The sequence below is a fragment of the Esox lucius genome, chromosome 13 (genome assembly GCF_011004845.1).
Source record: "Esox lucius isolate fEsoLuc1 chromosome 13, fEsoLuc1.pri, whole genome shotgun sequence".
In the NCBI taxonomy this organism is placed as follows: domain Eukaryota; kingdom Metazoa; phylum Chordata; class Actinopteri; order Esociformes; family Esocidae; genus Esox; species Esox lucius.
Window position 1 is genome coordinate 30,728,237 of NC_047581.1, and position 16,850 is coordinate 30,745,086.

Sequence of the window (16,850 nt, forward strand, 5' to 3'; positions counted from 1 at the left end):
GTCAGGGTTAGGTTATAAAAAAAATATAAAAACATGGTGGTGGTAGCATCATGCTGTGGGGATGTTTTTCAGCAACCGGGACTGGGAAATTGGTCAGAGTTAAGGGAAAGATGGATGGTGCTAAATACAGGGATATTCTTGAGCAAAACCTGTACCACTCTGTGCGTGATTTGAGGCTATGGCAGAGGTTCACCTTCCAGCAGGACAATGACCCCAAACACACTGCTAAAGCAACACTTGAGTGGTTTAAGGGGAAACATGTAAATGTGTTGGAATGGCCTAGTCAAAGCCCAGACCTCAATCTGAACTTGCCCATCCCCCACAATCAGGTAAGTTTAACTATGGGCGTTGGGCAATGCTGCGGGAATCAGAAAATATGGCCTAATTTAGTTACGTTGATGGTGGGGCTTTCCCTTTCTTTGTAATATTTTCAATTAATAGTATTAGAAAAAGATAGTAAAAGTAAAAAATATATATCATTTGGGCACCCCTACAATTTGCCTATTCCGCCTATGCCACAGGCCGGCCCTGTGCTTCGTAGTATATAGGCCTCAGGTAATTCAAGATAGCAATAAAAATATTTTAGACACTACAACACATTTTAGCACAAAATGTGCTGCATTAACAACGTACTGATTTATCCCTTAAAACAAATAATTGGCCCGGCACCTTGAGGTTTTCAGGTCTTTGAAGTTCATTTTTATGTAAATTCATTGAACCACAACCCTTACACAGTAATTCAACCAGTTGCCCTCTGATTCCGAGGATCCTTCAATCAGAATTCCCATTTTAGCCTGCTCCGCATACATCAAAATAGTTACTCACCAAAATGTGGAGTTTTCGTAACAACGGTATAATGAAATTCTGACGTTTTCAGAACTGGCTAATCATAACATTTATTGAAACACCCTAGGCATAAAATGAAAACCCATCACAAAACCCATCTTCTCCGTGCAACGTACGTCATATAGTGCGCAGCACAATTAAATAAACCAAGTAGGGCATAAGCAGATCTGGGATCAGGCTATGCCAGAATTAGTCAGATGTGTTTTCGCGTAGGCCTGTGCTCGGAGCCAAGGGAGCAGCTTCCAACATGAGCTTGCTTGTCTTGGGTCTAGTGGCCATTCCCAGACAGTAACGTGGTGGAAAATCACTGGGCCACTATGCTTTTCTGTACTGGGCTGCTTGCGTGTGCCTGCCACTGTCATGGTGATCTATTCTATTCTTAGTTGCACGTTTGAGAACATTGCTACGGATGCCGAACCCTGCTGGCTGCAGTCGAAATCGCGTCTGAAAACCACTAGGATTAAAGCTTTGTGCAGTGACATGACATCATCACAGTTATCACCGTCAGACAACTGTCATGCATTTGACAGTTTCACTGACAGTTCGAAGGCAAGCAGGAAAGACAATTTTAGAATAGATGGATGGTTCGTACGCTTTAACTTACACGACATACTCGAATTATAGTCGCGAGGGCTTTGACGTTGACTTGACATGGGCCGTACCTCTCGGGTTCTCTTTCTTCAATCAGGATAGGCATAGGACAAATAGCACGTGTACTGGGCGTGTTTTGCCGAAACGTCAGCAATTCGTGAACCAACGAAACTAAGGGATGTTTGAATATTATTTGTTTAATCAAAAACGGGCGTAAATGCTGTGCTCTGGTTGGTTCATGGAAGTCCAACTAGCCAATCGCTTAAATGACAGGGGCCCAGCTGGCCGTAAACCCCGCCTCTTATTTATTTTTCAGCAAACCCCGGAAATATCGTTTTTTAAAGCGACACCGAGCTATTTCATGAGCCAGGTCTTCAACGAAAACAGCTGAAGCGCAGAAAAGCAGATACGAGAGACGTAGTCAGCCAGCAAAAAAGCGAAGAAAGGACAGACAACAAAACCAGACTGAAAAATTGTCCGATTGACTGTGATTTACTTATCAAGTAAACTTAGCTAGACATCGTTCGAAAAGCAATCCGATTGATCTTTGCATTTTAACTGATTCACTTGATGTAACATCGACTAGGGCTGACCTGAAGCGAACATTAAAGGCCAGAACTCCTTTTCTGAGACGAAGGGAATGTCTAGTTGACGTGTCGCGCCTGTCGCTCCGTTCTTGCACCGGTAAGTAACATAACAAAGCTTTTTTATAGTCACTGAATTCTGTCCTTGTACCTTTCCTGTACTGTCCGTAAGATAGCCTGATAATGGCTTTCTCGACCAGTCTTTGGACTTACAGCTTACAATATGGATATTTACTGTAGAACACTTTACACTATTACTGTATTATTGCAATGTCGTTATAAAAAACATGTATTTCAGAACTGTAAACGTAGGCAGTGTTCTTTAAATAATACAAATAATGCCAGACATTCGGGCAGCTGACTACATTGCTGTTACCTAAGAGCTTGGCAGTATTATTGCATTACTTTCTTTGACATTGGAATACGAAATACCAACCAAGCCCAGATGACAATGTCATGAAACACACACACACACACACACAAAACACAGTATGTCTGCGTAAAGGGGTGTTCCTCTGCTTTGTCTCTTTCTTCGCAAGAAAAAAATGTGTGCGCGCTGGGTGCGTGCGTGTTTAGAATGAGGACAAGGAGATGAAGTCCAATCCCCGCTTTATGTTTTGGAGTGTGTGCGCGTGTGGTTAATGCACACAGTCTGAAATACAGGCATTCCTATAACTAAATACAGATGCAATGCATTTTCGTGTTACAGCACAGTCTCTAGTAGAGCGTTGTGTGAGGGCGGGGCATGGAACGCACACATGTCATACATCTTTGAGTTGATGAAGGTATAATGGCGGTCGGATAACCATGATTAATATCGCTTTAACTAAAAGCTTAGGAGAGGAAAGGGGAATCCCGCCCGTCCAGGGCACTAGCCCGGTTTCATTGTTCTGTAGTTGCATGAAGAATGAATTGCGTTGGGAGGGAGGCTATATTCTGTCTGGGACCGTGGACAGGGTCGGGCTACCAGGTTTTGGGCCGGTGGAAATTTAGCATTTTTCCAAAGCCACCTTCCTGCTTTTCATGCACAGCCATCAAAAGCAATCTGGGGGTACATGGAGGTCTGGACCCCGCGGATGGCTGTACGGTTTACCGGTCCGTCTGGCTGGCAGCAGTTGGGGACCAAAGTACTGACTGCAGCAACCGTACTGCAATATTAACTGCTGGTATGTTGCTCAACTACATTGTTTTCAGAGGCTGGCCACCTTAGTCTGTGATAAGTGAAACAGTGCGTGCGTGCGTGAGATTGCGCTTCCTTGACATACACACTCTGTTTGTTTGCTATCCTTGTGGTTAAATCAAACATTATTTCCATTGAAAATGTTCCTTAACCATAACCCCAAAACCCAAACATTAACCCTGATGTCATTCCCCACCATATAAACTATGTATGTATGTATGTATGTATGAATCTATGTACCACCCCGTTTCCAAAACAAGTTGGGACACTGCGTGAAATGCAAATAAGAACAGAATGCAATGATGTGCAAATCATGTATCCCTATATTTAATAGAAAATATTACAAAGACAACATATCAAATGTTGAAACTGAGAAATGTTATTGTTTTGGAAAAATACATGCCCATTTTGAGTTTGATGCCAGCAACACCTTTCAAAAAAGTTGGGACAGGGGCATATTCACCACTGTGTTGCATCACCTCTTCTTTTAACAATACTCTGTAAACGTTTGGGAACTGAGGAGCCCGACTGCTGCATTTCTGAAAGTGAAATGTTTTCTCAGTCTTGCTTGATATACATGTAGGATGTCAGCTGCTCAAACAGTTCAGGGCTCCTTTGTCGTATTTTTCGTTTCATAATGAGCCAAATGTTTTTAATGGGTGACAGGTCTGGACTGTAGTCAGGCCAGTATAGCACCCAGACTCTTTTACTATGGAGCCATGCCGTTGTAATACATGCAGAATGTTGTTTGGCATTGTGTTGCCGAAATAAGCAAGGCCTTCTCTGAAAAAAACATTGTCTGGATGGCAGCATATGTTGCCCCAAAACCTGTATATATTGTTCAGCATTAATGGTGCCTTCACAGATGTGCAAGTCACCCATGCCCTGTGCACTAACGCACCCCCATACCATCACAGAGGCTGGCTTTTGAACTGTGCTCTGATAACAAGCCGGATGGTCCCTCTCCTCTTTAGTCCGGAGGACGTAGTGTTCATTATTCCCCCAAAAAATTTCACATTTTGATTTGTCAGACCACAGGACAGTTTTCCACTTCGTCGCAGTCCATCTAAAATTAGCTTGAGTCCTGAGAAGGTGGCAACGGTTTTGGATATTGTTTATATATGGTTTCTTCTTAGAATGGTCGAGTTTTAACTTGCATTTGTGGATTCTGTGACATACTGTGTTCAGACAATGGTTTTTGGAAGTGTTCCTGAGCCCATGCAGTTATTTCCACTGCAGAATCTTGTTTGTTTTAATGCAGTGCTGTCTGAGGTCCCGAAGATCACGGCCATCCAATATTGGTTTTTGGCCTTGTCCCTTGCGTACAGAGATTTCTCAGAATTCTCAGAATCTTTTAATGATATTATTTATCGTAGATGATGAGATCCCCAAAGTCTTTGCAATTTTACATTGAGAAACGTTATTTTAAAATTGTTGCACTATTTCCCTGTGCCATCTTTCACAGAGTGGTGAACCCCTCCCCATCCTCATTTCTAATAGACCCATCCTCTCAGGAATCATGTTACTGACCTTTTGCCAATGGACCTAATTAATTGCGTGATATACCACCAGGTTTAGTTTTTTAGCATTACACAACTTTTCCAGTCTTTTGTTGCCCCTGTCCCTTTTTTTAAATGTGTTACAAATTCAAAGTGTGCATATATTTTTCAAGAAACAATAAAGTGTTGTCCATTTCAATAGTAAATATGTTGTCTTCGCACTATTTTCTGTTGAAAAACTTTGCATTCTGTTTTTATTTACGTTTTACAGTGTCCCAACTTTTTGGGAAACTGGGTTGTATGTATACACTCACCTAAAGGATTATTAGGAACACCTATTCAATTTCTCATTAATGCAATTATCTAATCAACCCATCACATGGCAGTTGCTTCAATGCATTTATGGGTGTGGTTCTGGTCAAAACAATCTCCTGAACTCCAAACTGAATATCAGAATGGGAAAGAAAGGTGATTTAAGCAATTTTGAGGTTGTTGGTGCCAGACGGGCCGGTCTGAGTATTTCACCATCTGCTCAGTTACTGGGATTTTCACGCACAACCATTTCTAGGGTTTACAAAGAATGTTGTGAAAAGGGAAAAACATCCAGTATGCGGCAGTCCTGTGGGCGAAAATGCCTTGTTGATGCTAGAGGTCAGAGGAGAATGGGCCGACTGATTCAAGCTGATAGAAGAGCAACTATGACTGAAATAACCACTCGTTACAACCGAGGTATGCAGCAAAGCATTTGTGAAGCCACAACACGCACAACCTTGAGGCGGATGGGCTACAACAGCAGAAGACCCCACCGGGTACCACTCATCTCCACTTCAAATAGGAAAAAGAGGCTACAATTTGCACGAGCTCACCAAAATTGGACAGTTGAAGACTGGAAGAATGTTGCCTGGTCTGATGAGTCTCGATTTCTGTTGAGACATTCAGATGGTAGAGTCAGAATTTGGCGTAAACAGAATGAGAACATGGATCCATCATCCCTTGTTACCACTGTGCAGGCCGCTGTGGTGGTGGTGGTGTAATGGTGTGGGGGATGTTTTCTTGGCACACTTTAGGCCCCTTAGTGCCAATTGGGCATGGTTTAAATGCCACGGCCTACCTGAGCATTGTTTCTGACCATGTCCATCCCTTTATGACCACTATGTACCCATCCTCTGATGGCTACTTCCAGCAGGATAATGCACCTTGTCACAATGCTCGAATCATTTCAAATTGGTTTCTTGAACATGACAATGAGTTCACTGTACTGAAATGCTCCCCACAGTCACCAGATCTCAACCCAATAGAGCATCTTTGGGATGTGGTGGAACGGGAGCTTTGTGCCCTGGATGTGCATCCCACAGATCTCCATCAACTGCAAGATGCTATCTTATCAATATGGGCCAACATTTCTAAAGATTGCTTTCAGCATCTTGTTGAATCAATGCCACATATAATTAAGGCAGTTTTGGGGTCAAACACAGTATTAGTATGATGTTCCTAATAATCCTTTAGGTGAGTGTATGTGTATATTTTCCTGGGTGTGTGTATGTAAATGTATGTATGTATGTACTGTGAGGGGATATTTTTTTTATTATCCCCTGCTGATTTTGTATGTTTGCCCACTGAAAAAGAAATTATCAGTCTATAATTCTAATGGGAGGTTTATTTGAACAGTGAGAGACAGAATAAAAAAAAAATCCAGAAAAACACAAAAATGTATAAATGTATTTGCATTTTAATGAGTGAAATAAGTATTCGACCCCTCTCAATCAGAAAGATTGCTGGCTCCCAGGTGTCTTTTATACAGGTAACGAGCTGAGATTAAGCGTACACTCTTAAAGGGAGTGCTCCTAATCACAGTTTGTTACCTGTATAAAAGGCACCTGTCCACAGAAGCAGTCAATCAATCAGATTCCCGAACTCTCCACCATGGCCAAGACCAATGAGCTGTCCAAGAATGTCAGGGACAAGATTGTAGACCTATTCTAGGCTGGAATGGGCTACAAGACCATCGCCAAGCAGCTCGGTGAGAAGGTGACAACAGTTGGTGCGATTATTCGCAAATGGAAGAAACACAAAATAACTTTCAATCTCCCTCAGTCTGGGGCTCCATGCAAGATCTCACCTTGTGGAGTTGCAATGATCATGAGAACGGTGAGGAATCAGCCCAGAACTACACAGGAGGATCTTTTCAATGATCTCAAGGAACTGGGACCATAATCACCAAGAAGACTGAAATCCTGCAGCGCCCGCAAGGTCCCCCTGCTGAAGAAAGCACATGTACAGGCCCGTCTGAAGTTTTCCAGTGAACATCTAAATGATTCAGTAGAGAACTGGGTGAAAGTGTTGTGGTCAGATGAGACCAAAATCAAGCTCTTTGGCGAGAACCTGTGCCACCAGAGCATTGAAAATTGGTCATGGATGGGTATTCCATCATGACAATGACCCAAAACACACGACCAAGGCAACAAAGGAGTGGCTCAAGGAGAAGCACATTAAGGTCCTGGAGTGGCCTAGCCAGTCTCCAGACCTTAATCCTATAGAAAATCTGTGGAGGGAGCCAAACGTCAGACTCGTATCCGTAATGACTAGGAGAAGATCTGCAAAGAGGAGTGGGACAAAATTCCTCTTGAGATGTGTGCAAACCTGGTGTCCAACTACAAGAAACATCTGACCTCTGGGATTGCCAACAAAGGATTTGCTACCAAGTACTAATTCATTCATGTTTTGCAGAGGGGTCGAATAATTATTTCACTCATTAAAATGCACATCAATTTATACAAATGTTGACATTCGTTTTTCTGGATTTCTTTGTTATTCTGTCTCTCACTGTTTAAATAAACCTAGCATTAACATTATCTACGGATAATTTCTTGATCAGTGGGCAAACTGATATGAGCAGGGGATCAAATAAAACATTTCCTCACTATGTATGTATATCTGTATATTCAGCTCTGGAAAAAATGAAGAGACCACTGCACCTTTTTCTTTCCTTTCCAAAAAAGTCAAAAAGGCAGGTTTTGAGTGAGGAACAGAAGGGTTCAAATTAAGAGACCACTGCAAATTGAACAAAGTTCCTCACTCAAAACTTTCCTTTTCAATGTTTTTGGAAAGGAAAGAGAAAGGTGCAGTGGTCTCTTCATTTTTAGTGTGCACGTGCGTGCGTGCGCGTGTGCGTGTGCGTGTACACTATACTCACATCCACCCAACACCAATTTACTCCCACTCTACACTAACTCATTCACTCAACAGTGTACTTACACACACACACACACACACTCAACACTAATGTCTCACACACTCAACACTATAGTAACTCATACACACCTCACTGCATTTCATTAGCTCTGACAAGCCCTTCCTCCCTCCCACTCTCACTCCCTCATTCCCTTCATCAAGTTAAAACCGGTAGGCTTTGTCCTCTGCCAGGGATGACATCATAGAGGGACAGTGTGCTGCCTGTTGTCTATAGCTAGGGTCAACCGAATGAGCAGACTCAGCCCTACACACACACACACACACTGACAGACCGCCCGACCCACACGGTCCAATACAGACCGACAGACCGTCCTACCCACACGGTCCAATTCAGACAGACGAACCGTCCGACCCACACGGTCCAATACAGACCGACAGACCATCCGACCCACTGGGTCCGAGACAGACAGACTGACAGACCGTCCGTCCGACCCACACGGTGCAATACAGACAGACAGACCGTCCGACTCACATGGTCCAGTACGGACAGACTGACAGACCGTCCGACCCACACGGTCCAATACAGACAGACCGTCCGACTCACAGGGTCCGATACGGACAGACTGACAGACCATCCGACCCACATGGCCCGATACAGAAAGACCGTCCGACTCACATGGTCCAGTAAGGACAGACTGACAGACCGTCCGACCCACAGGGTCCGATACAGACAGACAGACCGTCCGACCCACAGGGTCCGATACGGCATGTTAAGTCTCCCTGAGATATTTCTGCATTGATTCCGTGTGATGGCTTGCTGGATCTGACAGGCGATTATTACGATGAGGGTGTACAGTGGATATAAAAATCTACACACCCTTGGTTAAATGCCACGTTGTTGTGATGTAAAAGAATGAAACAAATATAAATCATGTCTAAACTTTTTTCACCTTTAATGTGACCTATAATGTGAACAATTCAATTGAAAAACAAACACATTTTTGAAAGAGTGCATTGTTTGGTTCTTGTTTCTGTGGTGTCATAGACGACCGAAAGTTGCATCCGCTGAAGACAACCTGTCTGTGAAGTCTGCTGTCTGTGTGACGCACTTTGATGCACCCAAAGGGGTGGGAGTCTGGATCGTAGAGAGAAACAAAACGAAGCTACTTCCACATTTGCAACAACACTTTTGAGGAACTCTGGCTCTCTGCCTGCACAAAATTGCCCATGTTAACGAGGATTAAAACCTCAATATATATAATGTGTACATTTTGACAGGCTGAAATAAGTTAGTCAAATACGTGATCCAAGAGTTTTTAGTGCAGATGACCATCGTCTAATCTCCATCTATGAAATCCTACTTTCTTGGTTTGCCGGCCTGAACATGAGTCACAGGAAGATTTCAGTCAATGTGCTTCCTGTCTGTATGTTCCGGGAGCTCACGTTTATCCTCCTGTTGCTAAGTGATGATTCAGTTGTTTACACATTTACTTCTATTACTTCTAATAATTTTATATCTAGGTTGCAGGGGTTTAATATTGGTGTGGGATGTTTATCTAAGACGATATATTTTTTCTTTGATTAAAATCTCTTTTGGACTGGATTTAATGGGCCTGCCTGCTAGCCATCTTTGGCCTACTCCTGTCCCAAAATGCTAATCAGTACAAAAAGTGTGTTGAGGTCGCTGCCTTCATTTCTTTGTTTGCATGGGGATATTTCAAAGGGAATTGTAGGAGGTGCTTTCGTATACTTACATCACCAACCGTGATGTAGCACGTTATATCAGCCATTTTAAAACCTGGCCAAACAAAATTGTAGAGGGCTCCAATTCTAAGTTGTCGGCCAATTTAGAACCTTGCCAAATTCTGTTATGGACGGCTCTGCATTGAATCAAGCCTGCTCTGAAAGTAGGTTTTGAGTGTCATCCTGTCTTTGGCCCTGGTCAATGGTTTGGTCTGCTCTGGCACTGAACTGGCTGGTTGTGTCAAGTAAACTGCTTCTTCCGAAGCACTTTAAATAGGTCTTAAATGTCCTTGGCTGGTGACACGTTGACCCTCGAACTCTCCACCCTAACCCCTTGATTTTGACCAGCTGATGCGCACACACACACGCCCGTCACTGTTACATGGTGAGAGAGGGTGGAGCTTCAGTCACTGTCACAGGGTGAAGGAGGGTGGAGCTTCAGTCACTGTCACAGGGTGAAGGAGGGTGGAGCTTCAGTCACTGTCACAGGGTGAAGGAGGGTGGAGCTTCAGTCACTGTCACAGGGTAAGGAGGGTGGAGCTTCAGTTACTGTTATGCTGTGAGAGAGGATGGAGGTTCCAGCACTGTTATATGGTGAGAGGGGGTGGAGGTTCCAGCACTGTTCCATGGTGAGAGAGGGTCGAGGTTCCATCACTGTTATATGGTGAGAGGGGGTGGAGGTTTCAGAATGAGTAACAGATGAACTAACAGCATGTAACATTGTAACACGCACATAACAGGATTGAACTGGGTGAGTGTACAGTATATTCAATTGAATCAAAATCAGAACCTGACACAATCAAAATCAGCAAACATAACGTGTGTGTGTGTGTGTGTGTGTGAGAAATTAAGCCACTAACAACGTTAAACTCTGCTGGTTGGTTCTGACATGCTTCTTGCTTTGACTTGACAAAACATCTCTTATACACACACACACACTTTCCTTTTTTGCTATGGTTTGTGTTTATCAACAAGCTTTGTGACTGTATACCGAGAGAGAGAATACAGGAAGACCAGATGAGACATAAATACAGATTAAATGAATCCCTCTTTATTCCCAGTTATTTGAGGTAATAGATAGCATATCACCGACAAAGGCCCTGAGGCCTCCACACACAGAACATGCTGAAGCTTATGAGCTTCAACAAAAAAGTGGAATGTATGTGGGTCTCTTTTCTATAAGGGTTTTGCATTGTTCCCACGCACCTGCAGCAAGACTAAGATGCCTTTAAGCTAACCCAGAATCTAATGATAACCAACCTCAAATGCAATTATCCCATGCAATAAAAAAACATGGTAATCAACATAGTTGATCATGCTCACTGTACCTTTATTGACCTTTGTTGACCCTGATTCAACGCTACAGAGACACACCATCAATATAGACCCATTTGGAGTGGACATCACGGTTACGTCACTGAAGTTCGGTGGTGGTAGAAAACTGCCTGAACAAGTGAAGGGGAACGGGCAAGATCCTCTGACTAAAGGACAAAAATGTCTTGTTATGCCATTGGATGTCAGAGTAGGAATGTAAAAAAAAAAGATGACCTTAATTTCTATAGAATGCCGTAGTTGAAGACGCCCTTTGAAGCTAAATGCCCAATGTTTATGGTTGCAAGCCATTAAACAGACAGACTGGACTGATAAAATCTCTGCAGTGCTCATTTCATGTCATGCAATGTTTTGTCCACTGTTTATCACACACACAGGCAAAATCAATGATGTAGTTATAATAAAAACAATTAATTAGTAAGTGCAGCAACCACAAAGCTGCCGTTCTCAGTAGGCTATTTCATAATGGTAAACACCACTGACCAATGTTAGCAACATTAGCTAGCTTGTAAGCAGAATTGGCATGCAAACAAACCCAATTGCTCATTATGTAGGCAGTTTAGCTTACATCACTCTGTTTATATGCAAACATTTAATTAATGAATGGGATATACGGCAATATTATATCTGTGATGGGACATTTACTTACAACATACACTCACCTAAAGGATTATTAGGAACACCTGTTCAATTAATGCAATTATCTAATCAACCAATCACATGGCAGTTGCTTCAATGCATTTATGGGTGTGGTCCTGGTCAAGACAATCTCCTGAACTCCAAACTGAATGTCAGAATGGGAAAGAAAGGTGATTTAAGCAATTTTGAGCGTGGCATGTTTGTTGGTGCCAGACGGGCCGGTCTGAGTATTTCATAATCTGCTCAGTTACTGGGATTTTCATGCACAACCATTTCTAGGGCTTACAAAGAATGGTGTGAAAAGGGAAAAACTTTCAGTATGTGGCAGTCCTGTGGGCGAAAATGCCTTGTTGATGCTAGAGGTCAGAGGAGAATGGGCCGACTGATTCAAGCTGATAGAAGAGCAACTATGACTGAAATAACCACTCGTTACAACCGAGGTATGCAGCAAAGCATTTGTGAAGCCACAACACACACAACCTTGAGGCGGATGGGCTACAACAGCAGAAGACCCCACCGGGTACCACTCATCTCCACTTCAAATAGGAAAAAGAGGCTACAATTTGCACGAGCTCACCAAAATTGGACAGTTGAAGACTGGAAGAATGTTGCCTGGTCTGATGAGTCTCGATTTCTGTTGAGACATTCAGATGGTAGAGTCAGAATTTGGCGTATACAGAATGAGAACATGGATCCATCATGCCTTGTTACCACTGTGCAGGCCGCTGTGGTGGTGTAATGGTGTGGGGGATGTTTTCTTGGCACACTTTAGGCCCCTTAGTGCCAATTGGGCATGGTTTAAACACCACGGCCTACCTGAGCATTGTTTCGGACCATGTCCATCCCTTTATGACCACCATGTATCCATCCTCTGATGGCTACTTCCAGTAGGATAATGCACCATGTCACAAAGCTCAAATCATTTCAAATTGGTTTCTTGAACATGACAATGAGTTCACTGTACTGAAATGGCCCCCACAGTCACCAGATCTCAACCCAATAGAGCATCTTTGGGATGTGGTGGAACGGGAGCTTCGTGCCCTGGATGTGCATCCCACAAATCTCCATCAACTGCAAGATGCTATCCTATCAATATGGGCCAACATTTCTAAAGAATGCTTTCAGCACCTTGTTGAATCAATGCCACGTAGAATTAAGGCTGTTCTGAAGGCGAAAGGGGGTCAAACACAGTATTAGTATGGTGTTCCTAATAATCCTTTAGGTGAGTGTATATGGAGAAGGTATCCGGATGATCCACATTCCTATATGTTGTAAAGAGGTGTGACGCCGCTAGCGGTCGCCTCCACCCGCTAAATACATCATCACTGTTTACCAGCACAAAAAGGTTCTATACATCACATATGATTGCATAATAATAGTTCTCTGATTAGGCCAACCCTTTGCAAATGCAGTGGGGCCTGAGAGCCCGAAAAGTGCTGGTCCTGATTGCTGGTATAGAATCTGAATAGAGCCAGCCCTGAGAGCCTGTATAGCGTCTGAATAGCCAGTCATGAGAACATGCATAGAGCCCGTCCTTAAACTCTGAATAGAGACAGTAATGAGAGCATCTAGAGTCTGAATAGAGCCAGTCCTGAAAGCCTAAAATAGCCTGTATATAGCCAGTCATTAGAGCCTGAATTACATTTAAATAGAGCCAGTCCTGAAAGCCTATATAGATTAAGTCCTAAAAGCCAGAATTGAGTCTGACTAGAGACAGTCCTAAACAGAGCTGTTTTAGTGTGTTTTTGCTGTTTAGTGTGTATTTCTGTACCTAGGTCGATGCTGAGCTAAGCCTTGCATTGAAATATGATTTTTTTTTAAGCGCTAGCAAAGCATGTCCATCTGCCTACATCCCTCAGGCTTTACACACACTATATATATATATATATATATATATATATATATATATATATATATACAGTGATGACCCATAACACTCTCTGTTTATGAGGCACTCTGGACCTCAGCTTGAGGCGCAAATTAAGGATTAGGAGATTTACCAGTGCTCGTGTGTGTCGTGGTTATCATTGGATTGCTGTGTCTGGTTTTTCAGTTCCGTGTAATTTCAAACCATGTTGATAACTTCAGAACAGGAACCTCTCCATGACAGTAATCTGTCCATGACAGTAATTCCCAGGCAGTGTTGCCAACAGTTTTACAAAGTCAGGATCCTTCATCTGCATGGCTCCTTGATTTGGCACTCTGTGATATTTAGTTACAATATCACAACACAAATGTTGTGGTCCCCTTAGTGTGTGTGTGTGTGTGTGTGTGTGTGTGTGTGTACCCAGTTTTATGACTTATGTAGTACAGACCACTTCTTCAACTGAAAAAATGACAATGAAATGATTGCATTGTCTCTAGAAAGTCTACACCCCACTTGAATATTTTAGGTATTCAGGAATGACGTGGATAGATGCTCATTTTACACACTTTACAATGGAACTGTAATACTTCCTGTTTTGCCTTTACTTTTGGGCAATTCAGGGTATGTGATTCGGAATATATCTTTAACTGGAGCGCAGGGGAGAGAATGTATTTATGTCTCCATGAATAGGCTGCATATTTCTCCGGGACATTCCGCCATGGCTCGCTGCCCTGAGCGCTCCGGACCAACGACAGCAGTAACAGTAGCCAGCGTCCGTGCCTGGAGGGGAAGGGCCCGGCTGTGGCACGTCGCTCTGTCAGTCCAGGTCTCAGCCTTCCTGGGCGGGCATATGCCCGGTGCATCAGTGGATGCCATCTGAATAGAGTGTGTGTGTGTGTGTGTGTGTGTGTGTGTGTGTGTGTGTGTGTGTGTGTGTGTGTGTGTGTGTGTGTGTGTGTGTGTGTGTGTGTGTCAAAGGTAACCCAGGGGAGGACAGTGGGGGGGTATATTGTATTAACTGAGATGGCACTCCGTCTCAGTAACCAGGCTCTGTATTTCAGTACCAACGAGTTCCACCACTCATCGCCTTCTGGCTCTCGGAGGAGAGAGGATTTCGGATGAACTTTGGCATGTGAAAACACCTTAGAAACCATTGAAAAATGAGGCCACGCCCTATTTTCCTTATATGGCAGCAGACTTTCCTAAAGGGACAATGAGCAGCAGTTCTTAAAGTGACAGTGAACATGCCTTCTTAAAGGGATGGTGTGTGTGCGTGTTCTGTTGAATAAAGATGCAAATATACACCAGAGAATGTTTTAACCGCACACACATACATATGTACTTTGGCTTTTCTAGTGCAGATTAGCACCAGACATAATTATTTGAATTTAAATCTCTTGATATTGAGACCAACAATACTAGAGCAACAACACTAAAACTCTGCCTGTCTGTCTTTCTGCCTGCCTTTCTTACTTTCTCCATTCTCTCTTCTTTCGAGATGTAGGTGCATAGAAGAAGAATCTCCTTTTGTTATGCAAGACACACACTCACATCCTTTCAGCGTGTACATGACAGGCTCACCAGCAGTTTCAGGAAGTTTTGCAAGCGCTATAAGTTCTAAAGGCACTGACACCCACACACCTCTGTCAACACCTAAACATGACCAAGCTGAGCTGTTCATTTACACTGTTGTGTTGATGTGACCATCCGCCTGGTAGTCCAACATGAGTGTGAATATACTCCCCAGAGTGTTTTAAGCCTCCCCCCGACACAAACACACACACACACACACACGCACACACGCACACACGCACGCACACCGAAAGTGTGAGTGAGAACACCACATGATCAAACACGCTGTTTTCTCATGCCGCAGAGCACAGGGCTTATCTTCAGCTGAGGCACAGACAACTCGCAGCACGTGAAGAGTTTATCAGCTGAGCTGCCGAGCGCACAGCAGTTCCTGTTAGGGCGCGTGCGTGCGTGCGTGTGCGTGCGTGCGTGTGCGTGCCTGCGTGTGGGTGTGTGCGTGTGTACGTCTGTCGTCATCTGCATGGTGATAGGGCTCGAGGTTTTGGGTGACAACACAAACCGGCAGACCCAGCACGATGATTGAACACTTGCGTACACACACAAACACACACACACACACCAATGCAAACACAGAACAGGACATTTTAAAAGTAGATTATGTATTTTTACTTGTACACACTACTGTACGTCAACACACTAGTTAAACACACACTCGCGCGCACACAGATCATTTCCTTGGACCATATACTACTCTCCTAAAAAAAAAAAAAAACAGTCAGAGCAGGTGGGTGGCGCCTTGGCTTCCCCTGCACTTTCCCTAGCCAATCAGAAGCTTGCCTTCTCCAGCTGACCCCCCCCTCCCCGTTGGGGATGTGTTCACTGCTGACTGAGCAGACAGAGTCTGAAACTACCAGCTGGGAGAAAAACGAAATGCAGAGAAAGACCAGAGAGAAGGGGGGAGAGGATAGGGGGTAAGAGAGAAGAAGGTTTAGAATGGTGAGGAAGTAAAAGAGAGCAGATGAGAGAGGAGGCCAGAGGAGAGAGAGAGAGAGAGAGGGAGAGGCGAAGGGGGTTTAGTATAGAAATGAAGCCAGTGTGAACTTCCTTCATTGTTGTCAAGTTGTTTGGTACGACCAGAAAGAAAGCGAGAGAGAGAGCGAGAGAGCCAGTGGCGGTGAAGGGAAGGGGGGAATGAGAAGAGAATGGGTGAGGGAGAAAAGTGAGATGAGGGTGAGTTGTTTAGTTTGTGCCAGAAGGATTGAGAGAGGGAGGGAGGGAGAGAGAAAGAGGGAGGGAGAGAGTTAGTGCTGCTGGCCATACCAGGACATGGGAGTTGACAGGGAGGGGGAACAGAATCAGCCCCTACAGAACAGCAGTGGAACAACCTAATCAGCAGCTGCCTGGCCTTAGGAACAGCTTCCTCCTCGGTTCTGTTTCTCTCCCAACGCTCAAGTCAAGCCGACGAGGCCAGATGAGCAAGACGAGGGCAGGGGACAGAGGCCTGCTACGCAGAACTCACAGCTGATAGAGAGGAGTGGTCCGCGGAGGCGAGAAGGAAAAGTGCAAGATAGAAAAAAAAAAACTGAGGAAAAGAAACAGGGAGAGAAGCCCTGTCTGGTTCTGAGAGGGTGAGTGTGACAAGCTGCTTTCCCTGCTGCTGCTGTCTGACTGTTTTGTTGTTGTCAATGTCAGGAGGCCCAGCAAACTGCAGCTCCTAAAATGGCCTCATGGAAGAGAGAGGCAGAGGAGGGGGGGGGGGGGGGTTGGAGAGGGACCCCCTGTCAAACGGTGTTCTCGACTATCCCAACTGACCCCCATCTCTCTTTCTCTCCCTCTGTGTTTGT

General features: G+C 44.1%; 1 protein-coding gene across 3 annotated transcripts in view; it reads left to right on the forward strand.

Moving 5' to 3' along the window:
- The first annotated feature begins 1,696 nt into the window (after window positions 1-1,696).
- LOC105021666 (protein FAM214B) overlaps window positions 1,697-16,850 on the forward strand; it is a 30,027-nt gene continuing 14,873 nt past the window's right edge. For 2 of the 3 annotated variants that reach the window (XM_010889471.5, XM_020052794.3), the window contains exon 1: window positions 15,517-16,634. The gene's annotated coding sequence lies outside the window, so the exon portion shown is untranslated. Of the gene's footprint in view, window positions 2,122-15,516; window positions 16,635-16,850 lie in introns of those variants that run through there. The other variant, XM_010889472.5, reaches the window with a different exon arrangement.